Source organism: Pseudopipra pipra, unplaced genomic scaffold (assembly GCF_036250125.1).
Source record: "Pseudopipra pipra isolate bDixPip1 unplaced genomic scaffold, bDixPip1.hap1 HAP1_SCAFFOLD_60, whole genome shotgun sequence".
Classification (NCBI taxonomy): Eukaryota; Metazoa; Chordata; class Aves; order Passeriformes; family Pipridae; genus Pseudopipra; species Pseudopipra pipra.
The window spans coordinates 1-22852 of record NW_026991088.1 but is presented as its reverse complement, the minus strand read 5'-3'; the positions used below and the strand labels follow the sequence as shown (position 1 = coordinate 22852).

The 22852-nt window shown below is 58.4% G+C and overlaps 1 long non-coding RNA gene across 1 annotated transcript; it reads right to left on the bottom strand.

Moving 5' to 3' along the window:
* Positions 1-5639: 5639 nt before the first annotated feature.
* LOC135408743 (uncharacterized) lies at positions 5640-6990 on the bottom strand. The gene is made up of 2 exons (XR_010427808.1): positions 6391-6990; positions 5640-6021 (listed from the first exon to the last, which is right to left on the bottom strand). It is a non-coding gene; the product is annotated as an uncharacterized LOC135408743 (long non-coding RNA).
* Positions 6991-22852: the final 15862 nt, after the last annotated feature.

Genomic DNA, 22852 nt, shown 5'->3' with positions numbered 1-22852 from the left:
TTCCTAACTCAAGAATAACAGACCCCAGGTCCTTGTTCTGTAACTTTACCTGCTATCAATGTGACCCACAAGACCTGCAAAGGCCCTTCCCACTTCCCCTGCAGGGCTGGCAGTGCCACCACTGGACACAGCCCCAGTGGCTGGGCAGGAACGGAGGGGCTGGGGCGTCCAATCCATCGGCCCAGGCGGCACCAGGAGTTCCTGCAGTTCCTGAGGGGAGAGCCTCAAGCCAACAAAGGATTAGGAACAGCATTTGAAACTTTAATATATCTCCTGGGAGATGGGGAGTTGGACAAGGCCCACTGGTGCAACAAGGACACACTCAAGGCTACCTATTCAAAGGATCTACCAGCACTCAAAAGCTGTCACTATCCTTCTGTCAGGGGGAACTCAGGAAACTCTGTTTGCCAAGAGCCTCCAGCAGGATTTCCAGCTTTTGGGGCTCCCTTTTAACCATTTTTCCCATCACTGTAGCTGGGACTGTCACCTGCTCCACAGGGGGAACAGCCCACAACGTTCACCATCAAGGATGCCATTAACTCAAAGTCCCTTCTCAGGGGGTCACTGCACCCCTTGGCCTTTCTTTGCCCTCCCCACCAAAGATGCTTCCAACAGTTCTGACACATCCGGCAAACCCAGAGCTCTCCTCAGGGAAGGCTTCAGCTGCTTAAATGCTGCCCTTGCACCATCTAGCCAAGGCAGCAAATGCTTACAGGCTGTTCTTAAAAGCTGCTATAACAGTCTTACCACACATCCAGAGGGAACAATCCAGAGTCCACCCAGTCCCACCATTCCCAGGGAGGCAGTTCATGGGCTGGCTGGGGCTCAGGGAGGAGTCACGGGGCTTCTCTTCTTCCTGCCCCCTTGCCCCATTTTCTCCTGCAAAAGCAAAGGTTTCTTGGCTTTCCTTGCTCAAGGAGATGCAGCAAAGGCCATCTTTGCAATCTAATACTGGAAACTACTCCAGGCTGTCATTTCAGGGGGTTCTCTCAGGTCCTGCACTAATCAATCCCCTTGGCCATTGGTTTCTTGGCAGGTTCTGGCACTCACCTTCTACAAGCAAACCAGGAGGAGCAAATTCAGCTGTTCCTGCAACCAATCCAAGCTGCCATTCTGATTTTAAAGGATACTGGCTTGGCCTTACCAGCAGAGATCCCACATCAGGGGTAATACCTACAGGTTCTGCCCTCTTCCACTCTCCTGCAGTTCCACTGGCCCACACCACAGGAACAACTGCAGCTGCCACTTCAGTCAGGACCTTGCTGCTGACAGGAGTTATTCCCTGCACAACAAGAGCTGCTGCTTGGACACATTTAGTTTCAGCAATTACAGTGTCAATAGCCCCAGTTTTCCATTCCATTTCTGCCTCAACTTTTCCAGTCCATCTCTTCCTAGCACAGGTTTGGGTGAGTTTGGCAAACAGACAAACTGAGGAATTCCCCAATGTTTTCCCAGTTTGACCCCTGACACACCAATCACCTGAACACTGCCAGTCCTTTATTCTCCCTCTCTTGGGTTAAGGACTGAGCAAGTTGGACCTGTGTCTGACCAGGACAGGTGCAAACCAAATGCTGGGGACTGGAACACACACCTGGCACTCCTGCAGCTCTCACAGTCACATTCCAGAGAAAACAGCCAATTGGACCCTCACTGCTCATTTCTTAATCCCAATCCCACACTGCTTTGGCACTTGGAGCACCACTTTTATCACCCAATTACAGCCCAGTAGAGAGCTCCATGTCTAGCAGGGACAGGGACCCCTGGGATACTCTCAGCAATGCCTGAATCCATGGCAGGGACCTTGCTTTGAGCTCCCCAGGGCCGGGCACCCCGAGGATCTCCCCGAATAATCCTTTCGGTGCGCGCTGGAGTCCTCAGGGTGCCCCAACCCGGGGGCACCAACAGCACTGTCCCTCCAGGGGGCCAATTTGGTCCTAAACTGCAGGGGGATCTTGCCTGTGTCCCAGACTGGTCCGGGGATCTGAGGCCCTTCCCGAGAAAATCTCGGTGCCGGCGTGAAGGGCCAGAGATCCCTTGGAGCCACGGGAGAGCAGGCACAGAGTCCCTCCTGGGGGGGCAATTTGCCTGCCTCAAATCAGCTCTTCAAAGAAGCCTCTAAGACTCAGCTGGTGAGTTTAAGAAGCCAGGCATTCCTTGCTTACAACACCCTGCCATGATCCCAGCCCCCCGAGGGTCCTGGCAATCAGATCCCAAAGGGCACACACAGGTGTCTCCACTGCAGCTGATGGAAGGGGTCAGCATTACAGGAGGGTTCATTTTCCTTCCCTGCATTCCTGTTCCACATTCAGGACAATCCCAACACTTATCACCATACACACCTACCCTTAGAAGGTTTCCAAGGAGCTTCACCAAGGGCCTTCCCAGGTCTGCTCTGTCTGGAGCCCTCCAAGTCCTCAGTGCCTGCCTGAGGAACCTCAACACAACTCACCTGCTTACACAGCAACTTGGTGCTGCTTGCCTGCTGCCTCACTTCCCTTCTTTCTTCACCTCCCTTGCTTGGTCCCTTTCAATCCCTGGGCTCAGCTCTGGGCAGTTTCCAGGCTCCATCCCACTGCAAAAAGGATTAGCCCTTGTTACATCTCAACACACATATCATTCCCCCTTTCTTCTTAACACTGGGCCATCAGGCCGGTGTCTCTTTATTTAAAGCACAGTTTGACTCCTCAGTGACAACACCTGACAGCCCTGAATCCTAACACAGGCTGAGACACAAACACAGATGGGAACTCTGAAGGATCCACTTTGTTCTGCTCACCAATCAAAAGGAGCTTTCTGAACTGAAGGACCTTGTTCTGCAACTACCTGCTATAAATGTGATCCACAAGACCTGGAAAGGCCCTTCCCACTTCCCCTGCAGGGCTGGCAGTGCCACCACTGGACACGGCCCCAGGGGCTGGGCAGGAACGGAGGGGCTGGGGCGTCCAATCCATCGGCCCAGGCGGCACCAGGAGTTCCTGCAGTTCCTGAGGGGAGAGCCTCAAGCCACCAAAGGATTAGGAAGAGTATTTGAAACTTTAATATGTACATCCCCTGGAAGATGGGGAGTTGGACAAGGCCCACTGGTGCAACAAGGACACACTCAAGGCTACCTATTAAAAGGTAATAGGCCAGAGATCCCTTGGAGCCACGGGAGAGCAGGCACAGAGTCCCTCCTGGGGGCCAATTCTGCTGCCTGAAATCAGCTCTTCAAAGAGGCCTCTAAGACTCAGCTGTGAGTTTTAGAAGCCAGGCATTCCTATACACTGTGAGATATTTTAAGGCTTATCTGACTGAAAAACATAAAGCTTTTATCATGGACACCTGACCTCCCACAGAAAGTTCCTTTCCCCTTTCAATACAAAATTTTTTTCATGGAATCACTCAATAGGAAGTGCCCAGGAACCCCAGACTGTGCTTTTCAGAACAGAAAATAAACAGAAGAAAGGAGTTTTGCACAAGTGTAACATACTCCAGAACAGACCTGACTTAATTTTACCCTTTGTGTTCAAATATTTCACAGAAAAGCTCCAGCAGGAGAATTGGCACATTCCCAGGAGTATCCTGGAAGTCCCTTCCGCAAGGGCTGTAGGAAAATCGCAGTTGTACGAGTCCCTTGTGCCTGCAGATGCCTGGGGATCCTCTCCATCCACCTCGTGCTCTCCCAGCAGCAGAAAGGGTGCTGAGATAGGAGGAAGGAAACCTTTAGCATAAAGCTGGGGACGAATCTAAAGCTTCCTTTCCTGGGGAGCTTTGTGAAGTCTGCAGATGAGAAAGGGAAACTTTGCATCTCCTTTGGTGCAGGTGTCAACAGAGGCTGAGACTTTTTGCCTTTTTCAGACAACTGTGCCCTTTTTGGCTCCCTGGCAGCTCCAATGGCACCAGAACCCCCTTCCTGCACACCCACGGGTGTCACACACAGGCACCCACACACCTTTGCTCCAGCCCACACGTGGTCAACATTTCCTCACCCTGGACATCCCAAGGGCAGTATTTTTGCTAGAGAGCACAGCAACCCCCCTGTCCTTGCAAACTGCCTCCCTGCAAAAAAGGAATCATTTTTCCTGGTCACTTCCCCCACAGTCAAGGTCTTTTCAAACTGCTGTCGTGCCACCAAACCTGCTCAGGGTCCCTCCCAGCTTCTCCCTGTCCTTGCATTGAAAGGCACGGGCACATTCTACCTTCCAACAGCAAACCCAGCTCCTCCCTGACAGTACAAGCCCTGCTCTTACCTGGACAGACTCCCGGGCTCGGCACAGCTGTGGCTCATGGAGCAGCTTCCCAAGGCCCTTCTCTCTCCCCGCAGGAAGCACAACTCGCCTCCGCCCCAGGGGAAACCACGAGCGAGGCTGCAAATGGACACAGAACGAGTAAAAAGCATTAACGCAGCACAAAAAAACCAAGTTAAAGCAGTCTTTGCCTCATAACCCTGCACGGGGAAAGGGTTTGGGATCCCAAAGCAAAACCCGAGACACCCAGAGAGCACCAGCCCCGCAGCCCGGCCACGGCTCCCCCCGGGGTCACCCGGCAGGTAAGGAGCTTACCTGGTCCCCGCTGCCCAGCACAAGGCGCCCCTAAACGCCCCCCGGCTCCCCCGGTCCATAACCCATTGGCCAAGGCGCTCTCCCCTCCGCAGCCCGGGCAGCAGCGGGGCCCCACCCTCAGCCCTCACACACAACCGCCCGCACCTGCCCCGCCGGCCCTTTATACCGCGGGCCGGCAGCGCTGCCCAATCAGCATCGAGCGCCTCCGCCCAATCCCAGCCCGCCTGGCCCTGCGGCCCCGCCCCGCCCGCTCAGCCCGGCCCCGCCCCTCGTTCCCTCAGCGCTGCTCCCGCCGCCGCCGCAGCCCCGGCGGGCGCTGCTGGGGCCGGGGAAGGGCGGTGGGAGCTCCGCGGTCACGGCCCGGCCGGGAGCTCTCCCGGGACAAGGGGAGCGAGGCGGGCAGCGGGGACGGCGGCGTTCTTGGGGGCGGGCAGGGCGGGGCCGAGCGGCGGGGCCGGCGAGAGCCGGGGGGCGGGGCCTGGGCGGGTCGAGGGGCGGGCCCGGCGCGATCCCCCCGCGCTTCGCTCTGGGCTCTGGGGCTGTTCCGGGCTGGTTTTGGGTGCGGGTTTGGGGCACTGCGCACACCCTGCCCTGGTCACAGCCCCGCCCCAGCTCCCTGCGCTCCCCGCACCCCTTGCTCAGCTCCGCGGGGATTTGTGCCTCCTCCGAAGGTGGCAAATGTCTGCAAAGCCAGTCGGGAAGCCAGAGAGCTGCAGCCCCCGGACCCCGCCGCGGCTTCCCCGCCCTCCCCCGGCCCCTCCCGCCCGTCCCGCCCCGCAGCGCTGCTCCCGCTGCCGCCCTCGAACCCAAGGAACGAACCCCGTGCCCCCGGCACAGGCCGGTCCCTCCCCGGCAGCCTCGGCAGCGCCGGGAGCGGCCGCAGCCCCCAACGCCGGGCGGGGCGCGCCGGGAGGGGCCGCGCGGGGCGGGGGCGGGTCCCGCGGCTGCGACCCCGCGGGGATGGGACCCCCGGGCCGGCCCCGTCCGGCACCGCCGCTGGCCCTGCTCGGCCACCGCCCCTCGCCCACAGTTTTAACATTAGAGAGCCAAGTTTAATCCCGAGCGCTGCAAGCTCCCACGTGCAGGGCATTTCCATAGACTTGTTATTTTTCTCTTTTTAATGACCACGTTGCTAAAGTCAGGGAAACACAATCAGCATTCCCTAAACACCATCACTTCTACATCCACCTGTGATCAGGGGCCGATGGGCAGCAGCCTGCCCTGGACGGGCTGCAGGGATGCTGTGAAGGCCACTGTTCCCCAGGTTTGAAGGACTCTGGCCATGATCCCTGGCTCGTGGGCAGAAAGCCCAGAGCCAAGGGGAACTCCAGCCAGCTGCAGGCAGATGTTACTCCGTCCCCGTGCCGGGGGTGGGGACGAAGGTGCCCTTCCCCGTTCGGAAGTGGAAGTCGTCCCCTGTGCAGAGCCCGCTCTGATCCTCGGCCTCGTGGGAGCCAATTCCCTTGTCCCAGCCCACTTCCTGCAGAGAAGAAAGGGAAAGATTGCACATAAGGGAAACATTCTTCCCTGGGAGGGTGGGGAGGTGGCCTGGCACAGAGAAGCTGTGGCTGCCCCATCCCTGCAAGTGGCCAAGGCCAGGCTGGATGTCTATTAGAAGGTGTCCCTGCCTGTGGCAGGGGATGGAAGGAGATGATCCCTGAGATCCTTTCCAACCCAAACCACTCCAGGAGCCCCGGATGATTCCACGCTCTCTCTCTGCATTTATTTGGCATCATTTCCTCTCAAAAACAACATCTCCAATTTAGTTGATTGCTAAAGCCATCATTTTAAAATCTTCCCAGGAATCAAAAGGGACTGGAAAACACACAGAAATCATTCCTACACCCACCAAATCATTAGGAATTGGAACCCAATTCCCTCATCTCCGTCCTTGTTTTTCTTGGCTGGAAAACCTGATGATCCCCGCTGGCTATTTTTAGGCTGCTTTTCTTCCACAGCTCCTTTCTCCCGGCTGAAACCTCCTGGCATATTCAGGGCTTAGCTGGAGGGAAGCCCCTCTGAGGTATTTCCTCTCGTGGCAATTCTGTGGGATGAAGAAGGAAAAAAAGCACGTCAAGAGCTCCTTCTACCCCCTTCCTTCGCAAACACCCTCCCAGTTTGTCCTTGGCAGCTCCCTCCCCCCGGCACCCGCACCCGACGCTTCGGCTCCGCTGGGAAAGGGACAGCAAGTGCACAAGCAAGTTCAGTGCTGGGCAGGGGCTCCCTGGGGAACGGCACTTCAGTGCTTTAGTCCGTGGCCTTTCCTGCTGCCCTCCCTCCTGGAGGCAGAGGATGACCCGGCCCTTGTTTCTCCCACGCTCGCAGACCCAGGTCCTGCTCTTTTGGCCCCACTTTTCTTAGCAGACCCGGCCTCATTTTCCAGGGTCCCCAGGAAACTTCTGCACTTGATCCATTGCTGAGTGCAGAGCACAGGGCAAGGGAAGGACAAATTTCTCAGCACCCACCCCCTGGAACTTTCCTTCTCTGCAGCACGCTCCCGTTCCCGCTGTCTCTGGAGGTGCCCGCACGAGTCCTCCTTGTCCCAGCTCTGCCAAACTGACACACGCACAGGAGAAATAACAGGTCTTGCTTGCACAATTCCCGACCCGAACCCTTGCCTGTCCTGCCCAGAGCTGAGGGAAATCTGACAGAATATTAATAAACCCCCTTTGTTAAGAACACTCATCAGCCCGGTCCTTCAGGCTTTGCAGCAGTTTGTAGGGAACAGACCCAAATCCCAGTCCTACCTCTAAATTTCTAACAGCTTTCCTTAGAGAGATTCTGGACAGTAACACATACAACGGAAAGAAAAGACTGCACAAGGAGCAACAGAAGGTTTGCACGAAGAACAGAGGTTCCTGTTCTCCCTCATCAGGCTGGGACTGTAGGACCCACTCTTTGCCACCAAGAGACCAGAGCATTGTCATTAAGACTTAAACCTCTCCCCCACAGGTGTTTCTCAGAGAACTGGGTGGGCCAGCAAGGAGCTACTCCCATGTGCCTGCAGTGCTTTGGGGAGGGGCAAGACAACCTCCCACTTCTGCTTGGAAGAGAATGAAAAGTCATTCCCCTTCTCTCTCTCTGACCCAGCACCAAAGCAGTCCTGTAGGACAACATCGGACTAGGCCTGATTCAACTGGGAAAGAAAAAAACCCTAAACAAACAAACAAAATCACCCCGAATTTCAAGGTAAAAATACACTGCCTCCTGAACAGGAGCACACAAAATACACTGAAGCCAAACAGAAAATGACAAACCAGAAAAAAAAAAAGAGCCAAACGAAATGCTCTGCTTGCCTTGGTACGCTCTCTGCTTGATCATTCCAAAGGAGATTCTCCACAGATCAGAAGCAATTACCAATCATTTTTCCTCTGTAACAGTTAATGAAGGACTTGGGTTTCTGCTGAGGGGCTGGACATGTCCAGTGAGGGTTCAGGGTCTGGTGGGTTGTTTATGGTGGATCCTGACCGGCCCAGGCCAAACCCAACCACCCCCATCGCTGCTCCATCCCACATGGAGAATATTGATACTGTCTAGAAATACTCCCCTTCCCTGCTACTCCATCCTTCCTTACACATCCGTGGAGCAGGTTTTCTCCACCCTTTGTTCCCAGCAACAGCTCTCCAGCCCTAATCCCAGCTCCCACAGACACAAACTAAACACACCTAAGGCGATGGTTCCATCAGCACCTGGAATTCCAAGCTCCCCATTCTCTGGAATGCTCATCCCAACACTCACAGCAATCTCACCTCAGCCCACAGGCTCTCTGTCCTCACAGGGAAACACAGCCTGCTCTGGCACCATGTTTCCTCTCACTCCTGGTCTCCTGCAACCCCCAGGGAAATCCAATCCCTCAGACCCTGCATCCCTGGACACGAGGGGAACTGGAGTTTGACCCGGATCCCAGCGCCCTGGACAAGTGTGTTCCCAGGAGCACAGGCCTGTGGCTCCATCCAGCCCATCCTTCCCTCCTTTCCCCCCAGGGAGTCCCAAACCCTCCCCCAGCTCCCCTGTGTCTGTCCCCCGGCCCAGCCCAGCTCCAGGCTCTCCCCCAGCGCTGTGTCAGCTCCAGACCTGGCAGAGCTGCAAACACCCCCCAGCTTGGCCCCCCCGGGCTCCTGAACCCCCAAGCCAAGGCTCGGGCTCACCAACAGGGACCAACCTGCCCCACTCAGCACAGCCCAACCCCACAGCTCGGGGACCCCACACTCACCCAGCCCTTTGCCCCCAGTGGAAGGGATGGGACCTGCAGCATCCAACCAGGGATGAGAGTGGAAGGTGCCCCTGCCCACGCAAGGCAGGGTGGCCTTTGAAGGTCCCCTTCAAACCAAATCGCTCTCTCATTCCCCTCCAAAATAACTCCCAAGAGACACAGCAACCAAAGCAGAGGGACTGCACTCCCAGCTTTTCTTACCTGCAGGCATACAGCACGTTGGACATAAAAGCCACAGGGTTAGTCCTGCCAGAGGTGTCCGGCACAGTGTCCACGGCGACCGAAGGGTAAGAGGCAGCCTGGGAACACGGAGTAAAAGGCACTTTAATTAGGAGTACACTGAGCAATAGCCAGGTCATTCACACAGCTTCACTGTCCAGTCACACAAAAAGCACTCACCGAGGCCTCAGTTAGGATGGTTCCTGACGCTGACCGGGTGAACACCTCCCCGCAAGCCCGCTCCGCTCCTGCCAGGCACTGGGGCTCACCCCCAGGGGGGCTTTGCCAGCACCCAGTGGAAATTAAAATTACAGCCTGGGCAGGAAATTAAAAGTACAGGCCGGTAGGACCGCTCCTGGCCAAGGCCACTGCTCCGTGCAAGTCAGACCACTGATCACCCGGGGCTGGGGACTTTCGGGGCCATACTTCCAGCTTTTATTCTCCAGAGACTCCAGTTCTTCCTGGCACCCCTTGCTTCAGTCTTCCCCTGTTGGAAGAGGTCACTTTGTCTTTCGAGGGGACAGATTGCCAAAGCCCGGCCGGTCCATTCCCACGAGGAAAGAAAGGTAGCTTTGTCTCGGACAGGATGCTGAGGGGGGAGACACAAAATAAAAGTTTAATTTAAAACAACTGCCGAGAATAGAAAGCAATTCAAACATAAGGCAGACGAGGCTCGTGCAAAACCCAGTACATTTGACTTCAAAGGAGAATTATTTCCCTCTGCACCTCAGAGAACGCAATTTTCACCCCCAGGTCCTGCTTCCCATCCTCGAACAAAACACACTGACAAAATTTTTCACCATGCCAGTGGAGAGCTACTAGAGCACACCGCACAGGGAAGCTGAGCCTGCCCCTGGATCCCTGCAAGTGTTCCAGGCCAGGCTGGATGGGACCTGCAGCATCCAACCGGGGATGAGAGTGGAAGGTGCCCCTGCCCACGGAAGACAGGGTGGCCTTTGAAGGTCCCCTTCAAACCAAATCGCTCTCTCATTCCCCTCCGAAACAACTCCCAAAGAGACACAGCAACCAAAGCAGAGGGACTGCACTCCCAGCTTTTCTTACCTGCAGGTTCACAGCACAGCACGCTGGACGTAAAAGCCACGGTAGTTAGTCCTGCCAGAGGCGTCCGGCACAGTGTCCACGGCGACCGAAGGAAAAGAGGCAGCCTGGGAACACGGAGTAAAAGACACTGTCGTTAGGAGTACACCGAGCAACAGCCGGGTCATTCCCACAGGCAGCTTCGCTGTGCAGTCCCACAAAAAGCTCCGACTCCGGATTGAAGCTCGGAGAAGCCCGGCAGTGCCAAAACACTCCAGCTCTCCGCTTCCCAGCCCGCCCCGACCGCCGGGCGCCGCCTCGCAGTCGCCGCCTGGCGGACACGGCCGGGAACGGCACTGCAGCCGCGCGGCCCCCCCCTTGCGAGACCCGCGGCGCCTTTCGCGAGGACGGGCCTTTCTTCCCTAAAACCTGCCCTTCCCTAGGAAAAGCTGGGCAATTCACAGAGTTGCTGTTTTTATCCCGGCTTCCCAAAGGACTTCTCTCTCCCGGCGGCGGCGGCAGCAGCAACGCTCCCCGCGAAGCCCTGACCGAGGCTGGGAATTGACACACAACAAGCCAAGAGCATGAACTCGGCCCCAAAACACTCCCCAACAGACCAATTTACAGTCCCCTTTGCCTCCTCCCCCCCGCGCAGGCCCAGGCTTTGGGATTCCAAGGCAAAGCCCGAGAGGCCCAGAGAGCAGCAGCCCCTCAGCCCCAGCACGGCCTCCCCCGGGCTCCCCCGGCCGGGAACCGGCCTAGCCAGCCCCTGCTGTGCAGCACAGCAGGCGGGGGGATGACTTTTGGGACCCCTCCCTGGCCGCTGCAGAGCAATGCAGGCATCGGGGCCAAGTCCTGCCCGGCCCCCGGGCACTGCAGACAGTTCAGCCCCAGCAGCAGCAGCAGCAGCAGCAGCAGCAGCAGCAGCAGCGGGCTGTTCTGCCTCTTGCTCCCCTCTCATTTGGACCCCAACGGTGAGGAACAAGCCCCGGGCACAATCGGCACCGAGCAGCAAGGCCTGGGCTCGCCAGAGGCCCGGGCCTGCCTACTCCAGGCTCTGGGCTTTCTTTGCTTTCTTCCGCCGTAATTCTCCTGCCCCGGCAAGCGTTAAAAGACACACTGCCCGGGGAGACGTGCCCCGAAACAGCCATCAGTTCCAAGGCCAGAAAATCTCAGGGCCACACTTCGAAACCCTGCCGCGAGGCCCCCGGAGAAGCCAAGGGGAGCTGGGATTCCCTGCAGTCCCAGGGAAGCGAGGGGAAGGTGGCAAAGGGGCAGAGAGCAAACCCCCCCCCCCCAGCTGCTTCTCCCTGCAACCCCTCCGGCAGGCGCAGCTGCCCTGGGATTTCATGCCCCTTGTGTCTCTTGCGAGCTCAACGAGCGAACAAAGGGGTCCTGCAAGATCCGCTTCCTCTGTCCCTGAGGCGGCACAGACCCTCCCCGCGGGGGGGGTGCGATGCCAGGGCACATCCGAGCCCGGCCCTGCCGCCTGCCGCTCTCGCCGCCCCTTCTCCTGGCGGCGGCACGCAGGTGCGAGTGTCTCCGCAGAGGCGAGAAACCTGCCTGTCGCTTCCCCTGCCTGCAGGCCCCGCTGGCCGCGGGAGAGGCAGAAGAGCGGCCGCCGCCCCCCCGCCGGGCCCCCGCTTACCCCGGCGACGATCTCCTGCAGAGCCCGACGTCGGATCCGCCGCCGTGGGTCGCTTCCGGGGGGGGGAGGCGGCGGCGCAGCCCCGACAGCATCTCCGGGGCACGGCGGGAGCGGAGCGGAGCGGAGCGGGGCGGGCGGGAGGGCGGCGACCACCTGGGATCCTGCGCCTGCGCGGCGCGCCGCGTCGCCGAGAGGGGGCTGCCGGCGCCGGTGCCTGCCGCCGCCCGCGAACCCGCCGCCCGCGCCCGGCGCCGCCGAGCGCCCCGCCCCGTCCCCACAGCGGGAAGCGGCGCGGCGAGACGGCGCTGCGGGCGCGGGGCGGGGGTCCGGGGCGGAGCGGAGGTCAGGCACCAGGAAAAACGCCTCTCTGAGGCGAGGGGGCCTCTCGCCGCCATCTTGAGTGTGGCCGGGCTAAGTTCCGGTCCTGGCGGCGCCATCTTGAGTGTGGCCTCGGGGCGACTTCCGGGCCGGGGCCGCCATCTTTGTGTACGGCCTTGGAGGACTTCCGGTCATGGCGCCGCCATCTTTGTGTACGGCCTCGCAGCACTTCCGGTCCGGGTGGTGCGCCCTCCAAAACAGCCCGGTCGCTCTCTACTTCCGGTGCCCCGCTTTACCCGGACAACGACCCTCGCTAATTTCTGCGCTTTCGCCCCAAAAATCTTCACGTTATTCCCCCCGCGCACACCCCGGGAGAGACGGGAGACCGCAGCTCCCGCCGTGCCGCCGGAGCCGGCCCTCAAGTCGAGCGGGGAGCGCTGCAGCGGCACAGGAGCCACTGCGCATGCGTCGCCGCTTGCCCTCGCCCGCCCGCCCTCACTTACCTCGTGATCGCCGGCGTCTCGCTTACGACTGCGCAGGCGCCGCCGTCGCCACCTTGCCTGCCCCCCCCACACCGCCCGCCTTCGCTCGCTCTCGCTGCGCGCGCCTCGCCCGCTTTGCCCCGGCCCCTCCCTCACATTTCGCGGCACCCCCTCCGCTGCCTTTTCGGCTCCCCGCCCTTCCCCCGACCACCTTTTCGGGTCCCCTTCTCATACTTTAGGGGGGACCCCCAAGTCACGGGGCGGACGGCGGGGCGGGGCGGGGCGGGGCGAGGCGGGGAGTAAACCCCGGGGTGCCCAAGAAGCCCTGGTTTTCCCTTTCATTTCACTTGGCATTTTATTAGGGCCTTTTTACTTTGCTCGCTTTGATTTTTTTTCTTTCATTTTCCTTCTTTATTGCCTTAATTTTTTATTCTATTTATTTTTCATTTCATTTTCTTTTCTTTTCTTTCTCGTTTGCTTTTATTTTTTTTAGTTCTTAGTCCTCCAGAGAGCAACAAAGAACACTGAAGCTCCTCTGGGACAGACAAAGGCCCCCCTACCCTTCCCTTAGACACAACGCCTGCCAGGAGGGCCCCGCAAGCCCGCTCCGCTCCTGCCAGGCACTGGGGCTCACCCCCAGGGGGGCTTTGCCAGCACCCAGTGGAAATTAAAATTACAGCCTGGGCAGGAAATTCAAATTACAGGCCGGCAGGACCGCTCCTGGCCAAGGCCACCGGTCCGTGCAAGTCAGACCACTGACCACCTGGGGCTGGGGACTTTCGGGGGCACGCTTCCAGCTTTTATTCTCCAGAGACTCCAGTTCTTCCTGGCACCCCTTGCTTCAGTCTTCCCCTGCTGCAAGAGGTCACTTTGTCTTTCGAGGGGACAGATTGCCAAAGCCCGGCCGGTCCATTCCCACGAGGAAAGAAAGGTAGCTTTGTCTCGGACAGGATGCTGAGGGGGGAGACACAAAATAAAAGTTTAACTTAAAACAACTGCCGAGAACAGAAAGCAATTCAAACATAAGGCAGACGAGGCTCGTGCAAAACCCATTTGACTTCAAAGGAGAATTATTTCCCTCTGCACCTAACAGAATGGCATTTTCCCCCAGGTCCTGCTTCCCATCCTCGAACAAAACACACTGACAACATTTTTCACCATGCCAGTGGAGAGCTATTAGAGAGCACTGCACAGGGAAGCCGAGCCTGCCCCTGGATCCCTGCAAGTGTTCCAGGCCAGGCTGGATGGGACCTGCAGCATCCAGCCGGGGATGAGAGTGGAAGGTGCCCCTGCCCACGCAAGGCAGGGTGGCCTTTGAAGGTCCCCTTCAAACCAAATCGCTCTCTCATTCCCCTCCAAAATAACTCCCAAGAGACACAGCAACCAAAGCAGAGGGACTGCACTCCCAGCTTTTCTTACCTGCAGGCATACAGCACGTTGGACATAAAAGCCACAGGGTTAGTCCTGCCAGAGGTGTCCGGCACAGTGTCCACGGCGACCGAAGGGAAAGAGGCAGCCTGGGAACACGGAGTAAAAGGCACTTTAATTAGGAGTACACTGAGCAATAGCCAGGTCATTCACACAGCTTCACTCTCCAGTCACACAAAAAGCACTCACCGAGGCCTCAGTTAGGATGGTTCCTGACGCTGACCGGGTGAACACCTCCCCGCAAGCCCGCTCCGCTCCTGCCAGGCACTGGGGCTCACCCCCAGGGGGGCTTTGCCAGCACCCAGTGGAAATTAAAATTACAGCCTGGGCAAAGGTGCTTCCCACAGGACCGCTCCTGGCCAAGGCCACCGGTCCGTGCAAGTCAGACCACTGACCACCCGGGGCTGGGGACTTTCGGGGCCATACTTCCAGCTTTTTTTCTCCAGGGACTCCAGTTCTTCCTGGCACCCCTTGCTTCAGTCTTCCCCTGTTGGAAGAGGTCACTTTGTCTTTCGAGGGGACAGATTGCCAAAGCCCGGCCGGTCCATTCCCACGAGGAAAGAAAGGTAGCTTTGTCTCGGACAGGATGCTGAGGGGGGAGACACAAAATAAAAGTTTAATTTAAAACAACTGCCGAGAATAGAAAGCAATTCAAACATAAGGCAGACGAGGCTCGTGCAAAACCCAGTACATTTGACTTCAAAGGAGAATTATTTCCCTCTGCACCTAACAGAATGGCATTTTCCCCCAGGTCCTGCTTCCCATCCTCGAACAAAACACGCTGACAACATTTTTCACCATGCCAGTGGAGAGCTACTAGAGCACACCGCACAGGGAAGCTGAGCCTGCCCCTGGATCCCTGCAAGTGTTCCAGGCCAGGCTGGATGGGACCTGCAGCATCCAACCAGGGATGAGAGTGGAAGGTGCCCCTGCCCACGCAAGGCAGGGTGGCCTTTGAAGGTCCCCTTCAAACCAAATCGCTCTCTCATTCCCCTCCAAAATAACTCCCAAGAGACACAGCAACCAAAGCAGAGGGACTGCACTCCCAGCTTTTCTTACCTGCAGGCATACAGCACGTTGGACATAAAAGCCACAGGGTTAGTCCTGCCAGAGGTGTCCGGCACACACACGGCGACCGAAGGGAAAGAGGCAGCCTGGGAACACGGAGTAAAAGGCACTTTAATTAGGAGTACACTGAGCAATAGCCAGGTCATTCACACAGCTTCACTCTCCAGTCACACAAAAAGCACTCACCGAGGCCTCAGTTAGGATGGTTCCTGACGCTGACCGGGTGAACACCTCCCCGCAAGCCCGCTCCGCTCCTGCCAGGCACTGGGGCTCACCCCCAGGGGGGCTTTGCCAGCACCCAGTGGAAATTAAAATTACAGCCTGGGCAAAGGTGCTTCCCACAGGACCGCTCCTGGCCAAGGCCACCGGTCCGTGCAAGTCAGACCACTGACCACCCGGGGCTGGGGACTTTCGGGGCCATACTTCCAGCTTTTATTCTCCAGAGACTCCAGTTCTTCCTGGCACCCCTTGCTTCAGTCTTCCCCTGCTGCAAGAGGTCACTTTGTCTTTCGAGGGGACAGATTGCCAAAGCCCGGCCGGTCCATTCCCACGAGGAAAGAAAGGTAGCTTTGTCTCGGACAGGATGCTGAGGGGGGAGACACAAAATAAAAGTTTAATTTAAAACAACTGCCGAGAACAGAAAGCAATTCAAACATAAGGCAGACGAGGCTCGTGCAAAACCCAGTACATTTGACTTCAAAGGAGAATTATTTCCCTCTGCACCTAACAGAATGGCATTTTCCCCCAGGTCCTGCTTCCCATCCTCGAACAAAACACAATGACAACATTTTTCACCATGCCAGTGGAGAGCTATTAGAGAGCACTGCACAGGGAAGCCGAGGCTGCCCCTGGATCCCTGCAAGTGTTCCAGGCCAGGCTGGATGGGACCTGCAGCATCCAACCGGGGATGAGAGTGGAAGGTGCCCCTGCCCACGGAAGGCAGGGTGGCCTTTGAAGGTCCCCTTCAAACCAAATTTCCCCTCCAAAATAACTCCCAAAGAGACACAGCAACCAAAGCAGAGGGACTGCACTCCCAGCTTTTCTTACCTGCAGGCATACAGCACGTTGGACATAAAAGCCACAGGGTTAGTCCTGCCAGAGGTGTCCGGCACACACACGGCGACCGAAGGGAAAGAGGCAGCCTGGGAACACGGAGTAAAAGGCACTTTAATTAGGAGTACACTGAGCAATAGCCAGGTCATTCACACAGCTTCACTGTCCAGTCACACAAAAAGCACTCACCGAGGCCTCAGTTAGGATGGTTCCTGACGCTGACCGGGTGAACACCTCCCCGCAAGCCCGCTCCGCTCCTGCCAGGCACTGGGGCTCACCCCCAGGGGGGCTTTGCCAGCACCCAGTGGAAATTAAAATTACAGCCTGGGCAGGAAATTAAAAGTACAGGCCGGCAGGACCGCTCCTGGCCAAGGCCACTGCTCCGTGCAAGTCAGACCACTGATCACCTGGGGCTGGGGACTTTCGGGGCCATACTTCCAGCTTTTATTCTCCAGAGACTCCAGTTCTTCCTGGCACCCCTTGCTTCAGTCTTCCCCTGTTGGAAGAGGTCACTTTGTCTTTCGAGGGGACAGATTGCCAAAGCCCGGCCGGTCCATTCCCACGAGGAAAGAAAGGTAGCTTTGTCTCGGACAGGATGCTGAGGGGGGAGACACAAAATAAAAGTTTAATTTAAAACAACTGCCGAGAATAGAAAGCAATTCAAACATAAGGCAGACGAGGCTCGTGCAAAACCCAGTACATTTGACTTCAAAGGAGAATTATTTCCCTCTGCACCTCAGAGAACGCAATTTTCACCCCGGTCCTGCTTCCCATCCTCGAACAAAACACACTGACAACATTTTTCACCATGCCAGTGGAGAGCTACTAGAGAGCACTGCACAGGGAAGCTGAGCCTGCCTCTGGATCCCTGCAAGTGTTCCAGGCCAGGCTGGATGGGACCTGCAGCATCCAACCGGGGATGAGAGTGGAAGGTGCCCCTGCCCACGGAAGGCAGGGTGGCCTTTGAAGGTCCCCTTCAAACCAAATCGCTCTCTCATTCCCCTCCGAAACAACTCCCAAAGAGACACAGCAACCAAAGCAGAGGGACTGCACTCCCAGCTTTTCTTACCTGCAGGTTCACAGCACAGCACGCTGGACGTAAAAGCCACGGTAGTTAGTCCTGCCAGAGGCGTCCGGCACAGTGTCCACGGCGACCGAAGGAAAAGAGGCAGCCTGGGAACACGGAGTAAAAGACACTGTCGTTAGGAGTACACCGAGCAACAGCCGGGTCATTCCCACAGGCAGCTTCGCTGTGCAGTCCCACAAAAAGCTCCGACTCCGGATTGAAGCTCGGAGAAGCCCGGCAGTGCCAAAACACTCCAGCTCTCCGCTTCCCAGCCCGCCCCGACCGCCGGGCGCCGCCTCGCAGTCGCCGCCTGGCGGACACGGCCGGGAACGGCACTGCAGCCGCGCGGCCCCCCCCTTGCGAGACCCGCGGCGCCTTTCGCGAGGACGGGCCTTTCTTCCCTAAAACCTGCCCTTCCCTAGGAAAAGCTGGGCAATTCACAGAGTTGCTGTTTTTATCCCGGCTTCCCAAAGGACTTCTCTCTCCCGGCGGCGGCGGCAGCGGCAGCAGCAACGCTCCCCGCGAAGCCCTGACCGAGGCTGGGAATTGACACACAACAAGCCAAGAGCATGAACTCGGCCCCAAAACACTCCCCAACAGACCAATTTACAGTCCCCTTTGCCTCCTCCCCCCCGCGCAGGCCCAGGCTTTGGGATTCCAAGGCAAAGCCCGAGAGGCCCAGAGAGCAGCAGCCCCTCAGCCCCAGCACGGCCTCCCCCGGGCTCCCCCGGCCGGGAACCGGCCTAGCCAGCCCCTGCTGTGCAGCACAGCAGGCGGGGGGATGACTTTTGGGACCCCTCCCTGGCCGCTGCAGAGCAATGCAGGCATCGGGGCCAAGTCCTGCCCGGCCCCCGGGCACTGCAGACAGTTCAGCCCCAGCAGCAGCAGCAGCAGCAGCAGCAGCAGCAGCAGCAGCAGCAGCGGGCTGTTCTGCCTCTTGCTCCCCTCTCATTTGGACCCCAACGGTGAGGAACAAGCCCCGGGCACAATCGGCACCGAGCAGCAAGGCCTGGGCTCGCCAGAGGCCCGGGCCTGCCTACTCCAGGCTCTGGGCTTTCTTTGCTTTCTTCCGCCGTAATTCTCCTGCCCCGGCAAGCGTTAAAAGACACACTGCCCGGGGAGACGTGCCCCGAAACAGCCATCAGTTCCAAGGCCAGAAAATCTCAGGGCCACACTTCGAAACCCTGCCGCGAGGCCCCCGGAGAAGCCAAGGGGAGCTGGGATTCCCTGCAGTCCCAGGGAAGCGAGGGGAAGGTGGCAAAGGGGCAGAGAGCAAACCCCCCCCCCCCCCCCCCAGCTGCTTCTCCCTGCAACCCCTCCGGCAGGCGCAGCTGCCCTGGGATTTCATGCCCCTTGTGTCTCTTGCGAGCTCAACGAGCGAACAAAGGGGTCCTGCAAGATCCGCTTCCTCTGTCCCTGAGGCGGCACAGACCCTCCCCGCGGGGGGGGTGCGATGCCAGGGCACATCCGAGCCCGGCCCTGCCGCCTGCCGCTCTCGCCGCCCCTTCTCCTGGCGGCGGCACGCAGGTGCGAGTGTCTCCGCAGAGGCGAGAAACCTGCCTGTCGCTTCCCCTGCCTGCAGGCCCCGCTGGCCGCGGGAGAGGCAGAAGAGCGGCCGCCGCCCCCCCGCCGGGCCCCCGCTTACCCCGGCGACGATCTCCTGCAGAGCCCGACGTCGGATCCGCCGCCGTGGGTCGCTTCCGGGGGGGGGAGGCGGCGGCGCAGCCCCGACAGCATCTCCGGGGCACGGCGGGAGCGGAGCGGAGCGGAGCGGGGCGGGCGGGAGGGCGGCGACCACCTGGGATCCTGCGCCTGCGCGGCGCGCCGCGTCGCCGAGAGGGGGCTGCCGGCGCCGGTGCCTGCCGCCGCCCGCGAACCCGCCGCCCGCGCCCGGCGCCGCCGAGCGCCCCGCCCCGTCCCCACAGCGGGAAGCGGCGCGGCGAGACGGCGCTGCGGGCGCGGGGCGGGGGTCCGGGGCGGAGCGGAGGTCAGGCACCAGGAAAAACGCCTCTCTGAGGCGAGGGGGCCTCTCGCCGCCATCTTGAGTGTGGCCGGGCTAAGTTCCGGTCCTGGCGGCGCCATCTTGAGTGTGGCCTCGGGGCGACTTCCGGGCCGGGGCCGCCATCTTTGTGTACGGCCTTGGAGGACTTCCGGTCATGGCGCCGCCATCTTTGTGTACGGCCTCGCAGCACTTCCGGTCCGGGTGGTGCGCCCTCCAAAACAGCCCGGTCGCTCTCTACTTCCGGTGCCCCGCTTTACCCGGACAACGACCCTCGCTAATTTCTGCGCTTTCGCCCCAAAAATCTTCACGTTATTCCCCCCGCGCACACCCCGGGAGAGACGGGAGACCGCAGCTCCCGCCGTGCCGCCGGAGCCGGCCCTCAAGTCGAGCGGGGAGCGCTGCAGCGGCACAGGAGCCACTGCGCATGCGTCGCCGCTTGCCCTCGCCCGCCCGCCCTCACTTACCTCGTGATCGCCGGCGTCTCGCTTACGACTGCGCAGGCGCCGCCGTCGCCACCTTGCCTGCCCCCCCCACACCGCCCGCCTTCGCTCGCTCTCGCTGCGCGCGCCTCGCCCGCTTTGCCCCGGCCCCTCCCTCACATTTCGCGGCACCCCCTCCGCTGCCTTTTCGGCTCCCCGCCCTTCCCCCGACCACCTTTTCGGGTCCCCTTCTCATACTTTAGGGGGGACCCCCAAGTCACGGGGCGGACGGCGGGGCGGGGCGGGGCGGGGCGAGGCGGGGAGTAAACCCCGGGGTGCCCAAGAAGCCCTGGTTTTCCCTTTCATTTCACTTGGCATTTTATTAGGGCCTTTTTACTTTGCTCGCTTTGATTTTTTTTCTTTCATTTTCCTTCTTTATTGCCTTAATTTTTTATTCTATTTATTTTTCATTTCATTTTCTTTTCTTTTCTTTCTCGTTTGCTTTTATTTTTTTTAGTTCTTAGTCCTCCAGAGAGCAACAAAGAACACTGAAGCTCCTCTGGGACAGACAAAGGCCCCCCTACCCTTCCCTTAGACACAACGCCTGCCAGGAGGGCCCCGCAAGCCCGCTCCGCTCCTGCCAGGCACTGGGGCTCACCCCCAGGGGAGCTTTGCCAGCACCCAGTGGAAATTAAAATTACAGCCTGGGCAGGAAATTCAAATTACAGCACGGCAGGACCGCTCCTGGCCAAGGCCACCGGTCCGTGCAAGTCAGACCACTGACCACCCGGGGCTGGGGACTTTCGGGGGCACGCTTCCAGCTTTTATTCTCCAGAGACTCCAGTTCTTCCTGGCACCCCTTGCTTCAGTCTTCCCCTGCTGCAAGAGGTCACTTTGTCTTTCGAGGGGACAGATTGCCAAAGCCCGGCCGGTCCATTCCCACGAGGAAAGAAAGGTAGCTTTGTCTCGGACAGGATGCTGAGGGGGGAGACACAAAATAAAAGTTTAACTTAAAACAACTGCCGAGAACAGAAAGCAATTCAAACATAAGGCAGACGAGGCTCGTGCAAAACCCATTTGACTTCAAAGGAGAATTATTTCCCTCTGCACCTAACAGAATGGCATTTTCCCCCAGGTCCTGCTTCCCATCCTCGAACAAAACACACTGACAACATTTTTCACCATGCCAGTGGAGAGCTATTAGAGAGCACTGCACAGGGAAGCCGAGCCTGCCCCTGGATCCCTGCAAGTGTTCCAGGCCAGGCTGGATGGGACCTGCAGCATCCAGCCGGGGATGAGAGTGGAAGGTGCCCCTGCCCACGCAAGGCAGGGTGGCCTTTGAAGGTCCCCTTCAAACCAAATCGCTCTCTCATTCCCCTCCAAAATAACTCCCAAGAGACACAGCAACCAAAGCAGAGGGACTGCACTCCCAGCTTTTCTTACCTGCAGGCATACAGCACGTTGGACATAAAAGCCACAGGGTTAGTCCTGCCAGAGGTGTCCGGCACAGTGTCCACGGCGACCGAAGGGAAAGAGGCAGCCTGGGAACACGGAGTAAAAGGCACTTTAATTAGGAGTACACTGAGCAATAGCCAGGTCATTCACACAGCTTCACTCTCCAGTCACACAAAAAGCACTCACCGAGGCCTCAGTTAGGATGGTTCCTGACGCTGACCGGGTGAACACCTCCCCGCAAGCCCGCTCCGCTCCTGCCAGGCACTGGGGCTCACCCCCAGGGGGGCTTTGCCAGCACCCAGTGGAAATTAAAATTACAGCCTGGGCAAAGGTGCTTCCCACAGGACCGCTCCTGGCCAAGGCCACCGGTCCGTGCAAGTCAGACCACTGACCACCCGGGGCTGGGGACTTTCGGGGCCATACTTCCAGCTTTTATTCTCCAGGGACTCCAGTTCTTCCTGGCACCCCTTGCTTCAGTCTTCCCCTGTTGGAAGAGGTCACTTTGTCTTTCGAGGGGACAGATTGCCAAAGCCCGGCCGGTCCATTCCCACGAGGAAAGAAAGGTAGCTTTGTCTCGGACAGGATGCTGAGGGGGGAGACACAAAATAAAAGTTTAATTTAAAACAACTGCCGAGAATAGAAAGCAATTCAAACATAAGGCAGACGAGGCTCGTGCAAAACCCAGTACATTTGACTTCAAAGGAGAATTATTTCCCTCTGCACCTAACAGAATGGCATTTTCCCCCAGGTCCTGCTTCCCATCCTCGAACAAAACACGCTGACAACATTTTTCACCATGCCAGTGGAGAGCTACTAGAGCACACCGCACAGGGAAGCTGAGCCTGCCCCTGGATCCCTGCAAGTGTTCCAGGCCAGGCTGGATGGGACCTGCAGCATCCAACCAGGGATGAGAGTGGAAGGTGCCCCTGCCCACGCAAGGCAGGGTGGCCTTTGAAGGTCCCCTTCAAACCAAATCGCTCTCTCATTCCCCTCCAAAATAACTCCCAAGAGACACAGCAACCAAAGCAGAGGGACTGCACTCCCAGCTTTTCTTACCTGCAGGCATACAGCACGTTGGACATAAAAGCCACAGGGTTAGTCCTGCCAGAGGTGTCCGGCACACACACGGCGACCGAAGGGAAAGAGGCAGCCTGGGAACACGGAGTAAAAGGCACTTTAATTAGGAGTACACTGAGCAATAGCCAGGTCATTCACACAGCTTCACTCTCCAGTCACACAAAAAGCACTCACCGAGGCCTCAGTTAGGATGGTTCCTGACGCTGACCGGGTGAACACCTCCCCGCAAGCCCGCTCCGCTCCTGCCAGGCACTGGGGCTCACCCCCAGGGGGGCTTTGCCAGCACCCAGTGGAAATTAAAATTACAGCCTGGGCAAAGGTGCTTCCCACAGGACCGCTCCTGGCCAAGGCCACCGGTCCGTGCAAGTCAGACCACTGACCACCCGGGGCTGGGGACTTTCGGGGCCATACTTCCAGCTTTTATTCTCCAGAGACTCCAGTTCTTCCTGGCACCCCTTGCTTCAGTCTTCCCCTGCTGCAAGAGGTCACTTTGTCTTTCGAGGGGACAGATTGCCAAAGCCCGGCCGGTCCATTCCCACGAGGAAAGAAAGGTAGCTTTGTCTCGGACAGGATGCTGAGGGGGGAGACACAAAATAAAAGTTTAATTTAAAACAACTGCCGAGAACAGAAAGCAATTCAAACATAAGGCAGACGAGGCTCGTGCAAAACCCAGTACATTTGACTTCAAAGGAGAATTATTTCCCTCTGCACCTAACAGAATGGCATTTTCCCCCAGGTCCTGCTTCCCATCCTCGAACAAAACACAATGACAACATTTTTCACCATGCCAGTGGAGAGCTATTAGAGAGCACTGCACAGGGAAGC